This window comes from Lactuca saligna, chromosome 9 (genome assembly GCF_052625555.1).
Source record: "Lactuca saligna cultivar CGN05327 chromosome 9, ASM5262555v1, whole genome shotgun sequence".
Lineage (NCBI taxonomy): Eukaryota > Viridiplantae > Streptophyta > Magnoliopsida > Asterales > Asteraceae > Lactuca > Lactuca saligna.
Genome location: NC_136425.1, coordinates 184274807 through 184288199, shown reverse-complemented (window position 1 = coordinate 184288199; position 13393 = coordinate 184274807).

Here is a 13393-nt window from a genome sequence, read left to right as displayed (position 1 = left end):
TCACAAGGGACCCAAAATGAAAACTTGGAAAAGAAGAAGGGTTAAATGGTTGAACCTGAATTCCGAGATGTTACAAGGCCTCATGTTGATCGTTCACTCTCTCATAAATCCATGTTCTGCCAAATACGCTGAATATCAATCCAAAAATCCTCAGAGTCGAGCACACCCTCGATCGAATACTTGAACTGAACTCGGTTCTTGACTAGAACTCCAACCTGTTTCCCCAACTTCTGCTATCAAGCACCCAGAAGATGTGTTATTATGCTGTGGATTTTTGCCGAACCCCCAATCAACACAACTCTCAAACCAAGAAGCCACTAGGGCCTCCAAGATGTGTTATTGGGTTGCGAAACTTCTCCCTGTTTCAAAACCTCTCCCATTTCCGTATCTTGGGGTAACACTCCCCCACTTAGATTCGAACAAGCCTTCATAATACATGAAATTGGAGGATTCGCAATCCTTCTCACTTCACAACGATCAATCCTATGACAACCAACTCTTTCCCACTAGTGCTCCATTACTAGCTAGTCCCAATTGATCACACTTTTAAGAATCGGATGAACACTTCCTGAATCCCAGAGAATCTGACAGCCACTAATGCTTGAATGAACCCATACTCATGTCCTGAAGACCAAAAGATAAATGATCCAACTAATACCTCAGATACGAACCACTTCCCTTGGTGTTCTCTTCCGTCAATAACGAACGATTGCTAAGACCACTAAGTCCTGACAATACAGAATAACTATCCTGTGAAACCTTGTCCACAGACTTCCCACGTAATACCCCTCCTGCCAAAGGTGTTGCAATAAACGTCCCGCTCTCGGGCTCTAGAATTATTCACCTCAGGGTTCGGACCCTGACTCACTTACTAATTCAAACGTCCACAGCTGAAACAACCTCTTCCCTAAACGGGCTACAACTATTCCCAATACATAATCTACAATCCCAAAAGTGCAAAAGATCGCATAATCAATCCTTACCACCCGATGCAAGAGATCCAAGGAAAATCGAACTCCACACTTACTTATGCCATGTGGACATATCTGCGCTCATTGGTGCTGAAATAATGTTGCCAACGTTTGCAACCAACTGACCCCAAGCTGGAAGACAACTTGTCCCTGGGTCACAAGCCTTCTCACTCCTTCGAGCTCGAAAAAACTAAGAGGGCATAATCCTTGCCCTAAAAAATGACAATCCAATCCATCAATTAACCATTCCACATCCAGCTGCAATACCCTACCTAAACATACCCATCACTCCCTTTTGGAGTTCCCGTGACCCACACTCTGGCCTCGAGCAAAACCCCCATGCCTCAAATCTAGATACCCAAATGCTAGCCCCTCCAGCTCAACCCGTGGAAATATAACGAGCACAGATCATCCTCTTGATCCCAGATAACTGCAGCCCTCTACTCACTAGAATATGCACCAATAACAAGTCCTAGTACTGGAAAGCTCGACCAGCTCCTCTCCCTTACTGTCGTCATACTTGTTTAAGCTACCATGGCAACCGTCTCAGCAATGGCTACACAGTGCTCGTCGAAATACTCAACCATGGTGGTCTTAATAGACCCTACATCTCCGAAAACTGCCCCCAGACAATCTTGATCACCTACTCCCGGATGATCCCACTAACACGATCCCCTAAAAATGATGGCCTATCATGGCTGCCCGCTCTCGATCCTAACATGGACCCATGTAGCACCTGGTTCTTGGTACGTATTCTTTATAATTAACTCTTTAAATATTTGCATTTTTAGCCTTTGACTCAGCGAGTTGAAGGACCAACTCGCCGAGTAAAAGTGGGATAAGACGTAGGGTCTAAGTTGTAGACTCGGCGAGTAGACCCTGTCTGGACAAAAACCGTAATCTGAGGGTTTTTACCCTATTTAAACACCTTAACCCGGCCTCCTTTGTCCCATTTATGCCCATATGACCCCCATAGAAAACCGTATCTATTGTTGAAGCAAACTAGAGCATTTGAAGTGAGCTTGGTGCTCTTGTGATCCAAGGAAGGAAGAGAAGCTTGAAGGAGCAAGAAGGGACTAAAGGGGATCCAAATTTGTGCATCATTTGCAGCCCATTCAAGGTAAAAAGAATTTACCTTGTTCTTCCAAATTCTAGATCCCATTTTGTATAGTTTTAGGGATTTATGAGCCATTTTAGCTAGCCAACCATAAATGCAAGCATGGTTGGGGATGAGGGTACGGATCTAGGACCTTTGAGGGGTCACAAAGCAGAAAGGGGGTGCTCTTCCACCCAAGAAAGGCTCCATGCAACTCAAGGGCTTGTTTTAGGACCTTTTGAGCTAGAAGTCCCATGCAAACACGTAAAGGTTGTAACTTTACGTGCTAGAACAGTCCTAGGAGCATAGATATATCATGTGATCAAGAGTTGTACATCAGAGAACAAAGATCTAGTGCGAATATGTGGCAGACTCGGCGAGTCCATCCTTGGACTTGGCGAGTCCAAGATTGAATCCCAAATTAGTTGAGGTTCAAAAGGACCCAGTTGAGTGTAGAAAGGTTTTAGGGACTCCTAGGGAGTGACCCAATGTTCTGGACTAAGCCATTGTTCGGGATATACATGGGACTCGGTGAGTGCACGAGCAGACTCGCTGAGTCCATGGCAATCTTCATATCGATGAAGATGAACTCGACAAGTTGTTCATACAACTCAGCGAGTCAAGGACAGGACCTGTTTATCAGTTGAAGATGAACTCGAAGAGTTGTTCATACAACTCGGCGAGTCGAATGAAGATTCAGTCGATGTTCATTTGGAAGGAAAACTCGTCTAGTCATCGCCTAACTTGACGAGTAGAGATTGGTATAAGGACAAACGGAAGGATAGGGACTCAGTGACTTAGCGAGCTAGCTCGCCGAGTCAGGTCAACTAGTAGTTGACTTTGACTTTGACTTGGTCGGGGGTAAGATGGTCATTTTACCCCAAGGATAGTTAGTAGGGTTTGATTGAGTGTTTTGTGGGAATTACAGTCGGAGGATTTCCGGAGCAGCAGCAGTAGATACTTAGTTCATGCGCAGATCAACAGCTACTTTGAGGTGAGTTACCTTCCAGTAGCGGTGGGTCTACAGCCACAATGTCGGCCCATTAGTAGGAGTTGTATTATTAGATGATTGTCTATGTGATATTCATCTAGGTTTGCTACTACCTGATATATCTACGTACTAGTATGGTATGATGCTATGTGCTAGTGACAGTAGGGGAGATAGTCCCCAGTATCCGGTCGAGAGGACCAAAGGGAAGCCTAGCACCCAGATATGCTAGTCAGTATCCGGTCGAGAGGACCGAAGGGGAGACCAGCACCCAAATATGCTAGTCAACACCGGTCGAGAGGATCGAAGGGGTAGGTCGGGCACCCAGATATGCCTGAAAATATATGTATGCTATGTGGTTGTATGGTATGTGGTACGATGGGGGAACTCACCAAGCTTCGCGCTTATAGTTTTCAGTTTTGGTTTCAGGTACCTCTTCATGGAAAGGGAAGGATTTGGCGCGGTAGCGACACATCATACACATACACTATTCTCCGCTTTACGAACTTGTTCTGGGTTTTGTACTCTAATATTTGGTTGTTTTCATATTTTTGTTTCATACATGATGTATGTTATGAAATGGCTTGATTAGAAAATGTTTTATTTACAAATGTTTTCTAAAGTATTGATTTAAAAATGAAATTTTTTGTTGTGAAACTTGGTCGTTACAAGTTGGTATCAGAGCCTTGGTTTGACGGATTCGGACACACCTTCGGGGGTGTCTGAACTCAAACCGAGGGATTAAAGGATTTCAAAAAAGAAAAAGTTTTCTAAAAGATTAAGTAAAGAGTTTTAAGAAAGGACGAAGTGTGTGATGTGCGCGACCAGCCGAGCTCGAGTAAGTATTCCCCAAAGTACTCATACAAGTTTATGTTATGTCTATCAGTTTCAAGTAGAACAACATACTAGAATAGGACTAAGGATCTAGGAGTGATTCCTTATGTGCCTGATTTATGTGCTTCAGTTTATGTGAATTGCATGCTAGTATAGAGTAGAAAGCAGTAGGATAGCCTATTTAGGTTATGCCTGATAGTATAAGCTTAACATTGTTTGCTAGTATAGTTTCTCACTATGAGAACAGACTTGCTTGAGTAGTTTTCCTGCATCCGAATGCTGCTTTCTTTGTGCTTTACGGGACTCTGAGTGATGGGAATTAGCCATTAGGTGAATATGTCACGTCACATGTGGTATGTGTTGGATAATCTCAGAGTGCTGGATTTGGCCCTATTGCGCAGCTATTGTCTGAGTCTAACCGTTGTAGGGACCAGTCTTTTACTCGAAGGATTTTATGAGCCTCATCACATGTGATGGTATTCAGGTAATGGCTAATTGGCATTACAAGGAGGCCTTCAGCAGCTGAGGACCGGTTCGGGTAGGGCCATATATTTTCCCTAGGGTAAGCCTAGGATGAGGATAGCAGTGGTAAAAAGGGATATGGTGGAGTCAAGGCAGTCCTTCAAGAATGTACGGATAAATGTGGAAGGTAGTATGGGCCCGTACTACTGAAAGCATAGGATCCGTACCCGAACTGAGGAAAGCTGAGCCGAGACCAAGGAACTTTTAGTAGATGTGATCCCTCAAAAGGTATCAGTATCACTAGCGGTTTTTATTATGTATTGCAGAATGGTGGTACTACGTCCGAGGCCAGCAGTTGGCAGTTCAGGAGAGGGATCGGATTTGGGATCAGGTTTCAAGCTAGTAGACGAGAGGCTACGCAAGTTCATCACGTTAGAGATCACCAGAGGCATCCTTAAGTCGACCCCCATCATCTTCGGGTCGATCAAGGAAGGGATAGTTGAGCTGATGCAGGATCGCCTCAGGGGGTTCAGGAGTGACCTGACATTTAACCAGTCAGGATCTCGCACATTGTCCTTCAAGGACTTTAGGGTCAGTGGTGCATCGTATTTTCATGGGGCGAAGGAACCCATAGCTGCCAGACGATGGATTGCAAACATCGAGTCTGCACAGTTGACTAGCTTCTGCCCGAGGGGTCGAAGGTGAGGTTTGCAGCAGGATGTTTGAGAGAAATAGCTAGAGACTGGTGGGAGTCTGTTGGTGACTCATTGGGAGCCTCGGCTATTGAGGCTATGACATGGCCAAACTCTGTGACCCCGTTTCGAGCGGAGTTTGCCCCTGCGGTGGAGCTCCAGCAGTTAACTAGAGAGTTTCTGGATATGAGGCAGACGACAAAGACTGTGGCGGAGATCACCGCCTAGTTCCGGGAGAGTGCGTTGTTGGTGCCATAGTATGCGGGTGATGAAGATATGAGAAAGATCCACTATCAAGACATGCTACGAGCTGATATTCGAGAGCATGTCAGTTTTTCCGCTTCCCCTACTTCGGAGTCCATGATTTCCAGGGCAAGGGAAAAGGAGATCGACCTGGAGCACATCCGGAAGGGGAAGGCAGAGGAGGGGAAGGTTACGGGAGCTTCGGGGAAGAAGCTTAAGGGACAAGACGCAGGGCTGAAAGGCCAACAGGGGCGAGGCCGCTGCAGGAAATGCGGCAAGACGCACGAGGGAGCGTGCAAGTAGGGATCGTCAGGATGCTATAAGTGCGACAAGATGGGGCACTTCAGCAGGGATTGGACCGCCCCTGCACTTGTGATACAAACGTCAGAGTTGTTGTGTTTCCACTGCAACCACAGGGGCCACAAGAAGTCCAATTACCCCCAGTTGTTAGCAGCAGCGCCAGTAAAGGTGCCAGCTCCAAGCGGATTACTGATGGCCGATAGGGAAAGGCAGAGGCTCCAGTGCTAAGGAGCTAGGCATTTCAGCTAACTACCGAGGAGGCACGCGCTGCACCTGATGTGGTGACGGGTATGATTCTTTCCCTTTGATTTATTTATATGATGTTATGATATTGATATGTACTCTGTGTATATGCATTTAGGATCGTTCCATGTGAACGGCATCCCCGTGTAGGTGTTGTTTGACTCAGGTGCCACCCGATCGTTTGCTTCTCTTGCACTTAGCAAGAAATTCACTGAGTCTTCGGGCATGTTGGTTTGCTTCTCTTGCACTTACCAAGATGCAGGAGTTATCTACACAGCTGCCGCAGCTGTTAGACAAGGGATTCATTAGACCGAGCAGTTCACCCTGGGGAGCCCCAATTCTATTTGTGAAGAAGAAGGACGGGTCGCATCGGATGTCTATAGATTATCGAGAGCTGAACAAGGTAATGGTGAAGAACCGTTACCCACTTCCGAGGATTGATGAACTCTTTGACCAGCTTCAGGGAGCATCTTGGTTCTCCGAGATTGATTTGCGTTCAGGATATCACCAAATGAGAGTGAGAGAGGTGGATGTGCAGAAGACCACGTTTCAGACGCACTATGGCCACTACGAGTTTGTGGTGATGCCCTTCAGGCTCACTAATGCTCCTACCGCATTCATGGACCTCATGAACTGTGTGTGTAGACTGATGTTAGATCGGTCTGTGATAGTGTTTATTGATGAAATCTTGGTTTACTCCAAGATGCATTAGGAGCACGAGGAGCATCTGAGTGAAGTTCTAGAGACTTTGAGGAGGGGGAACTTGTATGCTAAGTTCTCCAAGTGTGAGTTCTCGTTGCGCGAGGTGCGTTCCTCGAACATCTCGTCAACCAAAACGGGATCTCAATGAACCCGGCGAAGGTAGAGGCCATGATGAGATGGGAAGTTCCGAAGTCTCCATCTGAGGTTCAGAGTTTCCTGGGATTAGCGGGGTACTATAGGAGATTCATTCAGGATTTCTCCAAGATAGCCATACCTCTGATGTGGCTGACGAAGAAATCCATGGTCTTTCGATGGGGGCCTGAGCAGCAGGCAGCGTTTGAGACTTTAAGATAGAGATTGTGCGAAGCGCCAATCTTAGCCCTGCAAGAGGGCGTAGAGGATTTTGTGGTATACTGTGACGCGTCCATTTCAGGTTTGGGTGCGGTGTTGATGCAAAGAGGGCATGTCATTGCTTACGCTTCGAGGCAACTGAAGCCTCACGAGGCGAACTACCTGACACATGATTTAGAGTTGGGGCGGTTGTCTTCGCCCTCAAGATTTGGTGGCATTACCTCTATGGAGTCCGGTGTACCATTTACACTAACCACAACAGTTTGAGGTACCTCATGGATCAGCCGAATCTTAACATAAGGTAGCATCAGTGGTTGGACATGGTGAAGGATTATGACTGTGAGATCCTTTATCACCCAGGGAAGGCCAATGTGGTCGTCGATGCACTTAGCCGCAAGGTAGCGCCGATCAGAGGCGTGTGCATGAGGATGACAGTGGTGACTCTGCGTTTAGAGCAGATTCGGGAGGCTCAGCAGGAGGCTGAGGAGGAGGAACATCGGAAGAGTGAGCGTATAGTGGGTCAGGTTTCCTCCTTCGATTTTGATAGCTGAGGGTTATTAGCACTACACCATAGGGTGTGGGTGCCATATCTCGGGGGTGTGCGCCGGGTTCTGATGTAGGAGGTACACAAATCCCGATTCTCCATTCATCTCGGGGCGACGGAGATGTATAGAGATCTTCGTCTAGACTATTGGTGGCCCTGCATGAAACAGGATGTAGCTTGGTACGTTGAGTGGTGCTTGACCTACAAGAAGGTCAAGGCCGAGCACCAGAGGCCACACGGCAAGATGCAGCAGTTGGATATCCCGCTGTGGAAATGGGAGGAGATTACGATGGATTTTATCACCAAACTTCCCAGAACTGCACAGGGAGTGGATTCTATATGGGTCATCGTGGATCGGTTGACCAAGAACGCCCACTTCATACCAATCTAGGAGAGTATTTTGGCAGAAAGGTTGGCTGATATCTACATTCGAGAGGTGGTGGCGTGGCACGGAGTGCTAGTCTCCGTGATTTCAGACAGGGATGTAGGGTTTACCTCCACGTTTTGGAAGAAGTTCACGAAGAGCTGGGTACTCAACTGCATTTTAGCAACGCTATTCACCCGCAAACGGATGGTCAGGGTGAGCGGACCATCCAGACTCTGGAGGATATGTTGCAGGCTTGTGGGCTAGACTTTGGTGGGAGCTGGGATACTTATCTCCCTTTGGTTGAGTTCTCATACGACAACAGCTACCACGCGAGTATTAACCATCCTTCCTTCAAGATGTTGTATGGGAGGAGGTGCAGGACCCCGATATGTTGGGGTGAAGTTGGCCAAAGGGTCATGGGGAGCACTGAATTGGTGCTCAAGATGACTGAGAGGATTCAGCAGGTTCAGAGCATGCTTCAGACTGCACAGATTTGGCAGAAACGTTATGCCGACAAGTGCCGTTCAGACTTGGAGTTCCAGGTCGGAGATATGGTTCTCCTGAAGGTGTATCCTTGGAAAGGCGTCATCCGATTTAGGAAGTGGGTCAAGTTGGACCCAAGGTACATTGGACCATTCAGGGTTGTAGCCCGGGTGGGCAACATAGCATACAGGCTGGATCTGCCAGCCAAACTCAGTCAGATCCACAACACTTTCTACGTCTCCTAGCTGCGGAAGTGCCTGGTGGATGACTCGACGGTAGTACCCCTAGAGGGTATTCAGGTTGCTGACAGCTTGAATTACATTGAGAGGCCAGTGGCAATCCTCGACCGGAAGTCGAAGGATTTGAGGAACAAGAGGGTGGAGCTCGTGAAGGTACAATGGCAGCATTGGAAGGGATCGTAGTGGACTTGGGAGCCAGTGGAAGAGATGATGGAGCACTACCCCGAGCTGTTTCAGGAACGAGCAGTAGACTTCAAGGACGAAGTCTAAAATAAGTACGGGAGATTTGTAGCACCTGGTTCTTGGTACGTATTCTTTGTAATTAACTCTTTAAATATTTGCATTTTTGGCCTTGGACTCGGCGAGTTGAAGGACCAACTCGCTGAGTAAAAGTAGGATAAGACGCAGGGTCTAAGCTATAGACTCGGCGAGTCGGTTCCCGGACTTGGTGAGCAGACCCTATATGGACAAAAACCCTAATTTGAGGGTTTGCACCCTATTTAATCACTTTAACCCGACCTCTTTCGTCCCATTTACACCTAGAGGACCCCCATAGCAAACCCTAGCCGTTGTTGAAGCAAACTAGAGCATTTGAAGTGAGTTTGGTATTCTTGTGATCCAAGGAAGGAAGAGAAGCTTGAAGGAGCAAGAAGGGGCTAAAGGGGATCCGAATTTGTGCATCATTTGCAGCCCATTCAACGTAAAAACTATGTACCTTCTTCTTCCAAATGCTAGATCCCATTTTGTGTAGTTTTAGGGCTTTATGAGCCATTTTAGCTAGCCAACCATGAATGCAAGCATTGTTGGGGATGAGGGTACGGATCTAGGACCCTGGAGGGGTCACAAAGAAGAAATGGGTTGCTCTTCCACCCAAGAAAGGCTCCATGCAACTCAAGGGCTTGCTTTAGGACCTTTTGAGCATAAAGTCCCATGCAATAACGTAAAGGTTGTAACTTTACATGCTAGAACGGTCTCAGGAGCATAGATCTATCTTGTGATCAAGAGTTGTACATCAAAAATCGAAGATCTAGTGAGAATATGCGACAGACTCGGCGAGTCCAAGATTGAGTCCCAAATCAGCTGAGGGTCAAAAGGACCCAGTTAAGTGTAGAAAGGATTTAGGGAGTCCCGGGGAGTAACCCAATGTTCTGCACTAAGCCATTGTTCGGGATATTCATTGGACTCGGTGAGTGCATGAGTAGACTCGGCGAGTTCAAGGAAATCTTCATATGGATGAAGAGGAACTCGACGAGTTGTTCGTACAACTCGGCAAGTCAAGGATAGGACCTATTTATTAGTTGAAGATGAACTCGACGGGTTTTTCATACAACTCGGCGAGTCGGATGAAGATTCAGTCGATGTTCATTTGGAAGGAAAACTCGTCGAGTCATCGCCTAAATCGATGAGTAGAGATGGGTATAAGGACAAATGGAAGGATATGGACTCGGCGAACCAACTCGGCGAGTCAGGTCAACTGGTAGTTGACTTTGACTTTGACTTGGTCGGGGGTAAGATGGTCATTTTACCCCAAGGACAGTTAGCATGGTTTGATTGAGTGTTTTGTGGGAATTATCGCCGGAGGATTTCCGGAGCAACAAAAGCAGATAGTTAGCTCCCGTGCAGATCAGTAGCTACTTCGAGGTGAGTTACCTTACAGTATCGGTGGGTCTACGGCCACAATGTCGGCCCATTAGTAGGAGTTGTATGATTAGATGATTGTCTATGTGAGATTCATCTAGGTTTGCTACTACCTGATACATCTACTTGCTAGTATGATATGATGCTATATGCTAGTGACAGTAGGGGAGATAGTCCCCAGTTTCCGAAAGAGAGGACCGAAGGGGAGACCATCACCCAGATATGCTAGTCAGTATCCAGTCGAGAGGACCGAAGGGGAGACCAGCACCCAGAAATGCTAGTCAGCATCCGGTCGATAGGACCGAAGGTGTAGGTCGGGCATCCAGATATGACTGACAATATATGTATGTTATGAGGTTGTATGGTATGTAGAATGATGGGGGAACTCACTAAGCTCCGTGCTTACAGTTTTCATTTTTGCTTTTAGGTACCTCTTCATCGAAGGGGAAGGAGCTAGCACGGTAGCGGCACTTCATACACATACACTGTTTTCCGCTTTACGAACTTGTTCTGGGATTTGTACTTTGATATTTGGTTGTTTTCATATTTTGGTTTCAGACACGATGTATGTTATGAAATGTCTTAACCAGACAATGTTTTATTTACAAATGTTTTCCAAAGTACTGATTTAAAAATGAAATTTTTGGATGTGAAATTGGGTCGTTACAATCCAGTCTCGAGACGTCTCGAATATTACATACCATAACTGGGAACTGACTCCGCAATCAAACCCTAGGGGTTGTGACTTCCTTGATACGCATATGGGTCCTGTGCTTTCAGTAATACGGGCCCATACTACCTTCCACACCTCCCCGTAGTTGACTCAATTATCACCACAACACCTTACCATACACATATACATAGCGAGCGATAAATCCTCACTCCTAGAGGAATGCCAAATATCTGATAACTAGCCTCCCGACCTCTCACTACCCACCCATCCATGAGACTTCCACCAACCCCTACAACACCGGTGTAACACCGTAAAATTTAAAACAATTTTTCACATTTTTAAACACATTTTATCAAACACATTTAAAAACAAAATCCCATTGTATCAATACTTTGGTTCACAAAAATATTTCCCAAGATCAAATACATAAAAATCCATGCGTGTGTACGAGTCATGCCGGCACCTTCCCTCGATCATCACTGGTACCTGAAACATATAACACATAACAATGTAAGCATAAAGCTTAGTGAGTTCCCCAAAATACCATACATAACACATACTAGCCACTCGAGGCTATAACTATGTGGGCTCGTGGGCCCTAACTTTGTGGACCCTCTGGTCCTAACTTTGTGAACCTTTCGGTTCTAACTCTGACATACTCTGATATACTCATGATATAATCCACATAGAAACAATGTAGTATAACACATCACATAATAGCATACGATAACTCTGGCACAGAACTCTAATTACCACTCTAGGTAAAGTATAGTGAGAAGACTCACCTCAAATGTCCCGGTAAATCACTGACTCGATAGAAATACGATCTAGCCTCCGCCTAAACACATAAAGTAATACTCTCATAAATATAACTCTCAGAACTAGACTCTACTCTCTCTAAGCACCCTTAGAAGGGTAAAATACCATTTTACCCCTCCTTTGGCTCAAAGGCCCTCATTGTTGACCAAACCCTAAAAGTCAACCAAGGTCAACAGTCAAACTTTGACCCTACTCGGTGAGTGCACTTGGGCAACTCAGTGAGTCCACCTGTGTCCACTTAACTCTTTAGTCCCATTTAACACATTGAGTCCCTCCCTTTACTCGATGAGTCCCCATGTAAAAGTCGTAGGGCTACCCCGACTCAACTCGGCGAGTACATGCCATGCACAGACTCCATTGACCTCCTGAGGTCAGATCTGTTCCTCTAATCCATAGATATATCCTTCCCAAGGATAATAATCACATAAAGTCCAGACCTTGACACTTATATATCATCTAGATGGTATCATTTGGTGATTTACCCCTAAAAATTGCATCCTAAGCTCATAACTCCCAAGATAACTCATAAAGATCCAAGGGTTAAGGTCTCTAGACCTCTTTGAGTCCAGATCCAAAGCATAAAGTCGATAAGGGACCAATTGCTCCACATAATCATCCTCAAAAGAGGTTAGAAAACCCTAACTCTAAGAATCAATACCAAAACTAAAGAAGGTCCGAATAAATACCTCAAGTTGAAGTCTCTAGACTCTGAAACCACTAGAATCACACCTCCTTCAGTCTCCTCTAGCTCTTGATCACCTTCTTCTTGCTAAACCAAAGATAGAAAGATCAAATATGGCTTCTCCTTCCTCCCAAACGATCTAGCTCACTTAGGGTACTCTCAAGGGACTGGTAGCCGCAATGGAAGGCTAAGAGTGCCCTTAAATAGGCTCCAACCCCAGAGGATTTGGGTTTCATTAAACAGCGTGGACTCACCGAGTCCACTCATGGACTCGCCGAGTCCAAATGCTAACCCAGATGATAATCCGCGACCCTACTCAGCAAGTCCAAGCATCAACTCGCCGAGTTCCTTCACAAATTCCAAAAATAAAATATTAGAATAATATACCTGGGATTCCGGATGTTACAACTAGTGTACGCTAGCCATACATAATGCTAGACCTTATAGACTTTCGAATATCCCATCCTACCCTTTGCCCTAATCAATAAGAACAGAACAAAGGGCCAGTTCGAACATTCTCACGCTCTAAGATCTTAATTATATACAACTATGATGCATAAAAAAGTAACCATAGTAATGATGCCAATCTCATATAAGGAGAACCCTAGGCTAACAAGAATCATGTACTCAGGCAATTCTATCATGCAATTCCTGAAGATCCCTAGCCTAGTACTAGCATGCTGTTCTAACATATCACAATATTAAATAATCGTATGGTGAACATTTAAACATGTACAAACCATTTTCATTTTATTTCATACAAACATTGTTACTAAATACTTATAAACTCACCAGCTTAAATGATGACCTTCTCTTTCAAAACCACTTGTATTTCTCAGGGATTCAGTAATACAGGTAAACTGCAGCTTTTGAAGAAGGGATGTTACGGCGTTAGTTTAATTTCATTTTCAACATCATATTGTAATTTCTTTTGAAACAGGTACCTTTCAAACAATGTAAACTTTTAAATTATATATGTGATGGTTGTATTGCTTTCTTTACTATGTATTCAATTGTTACGATACTACATGAAGTCATCCACCCTCGAACGATTCCGTCGTTCTGG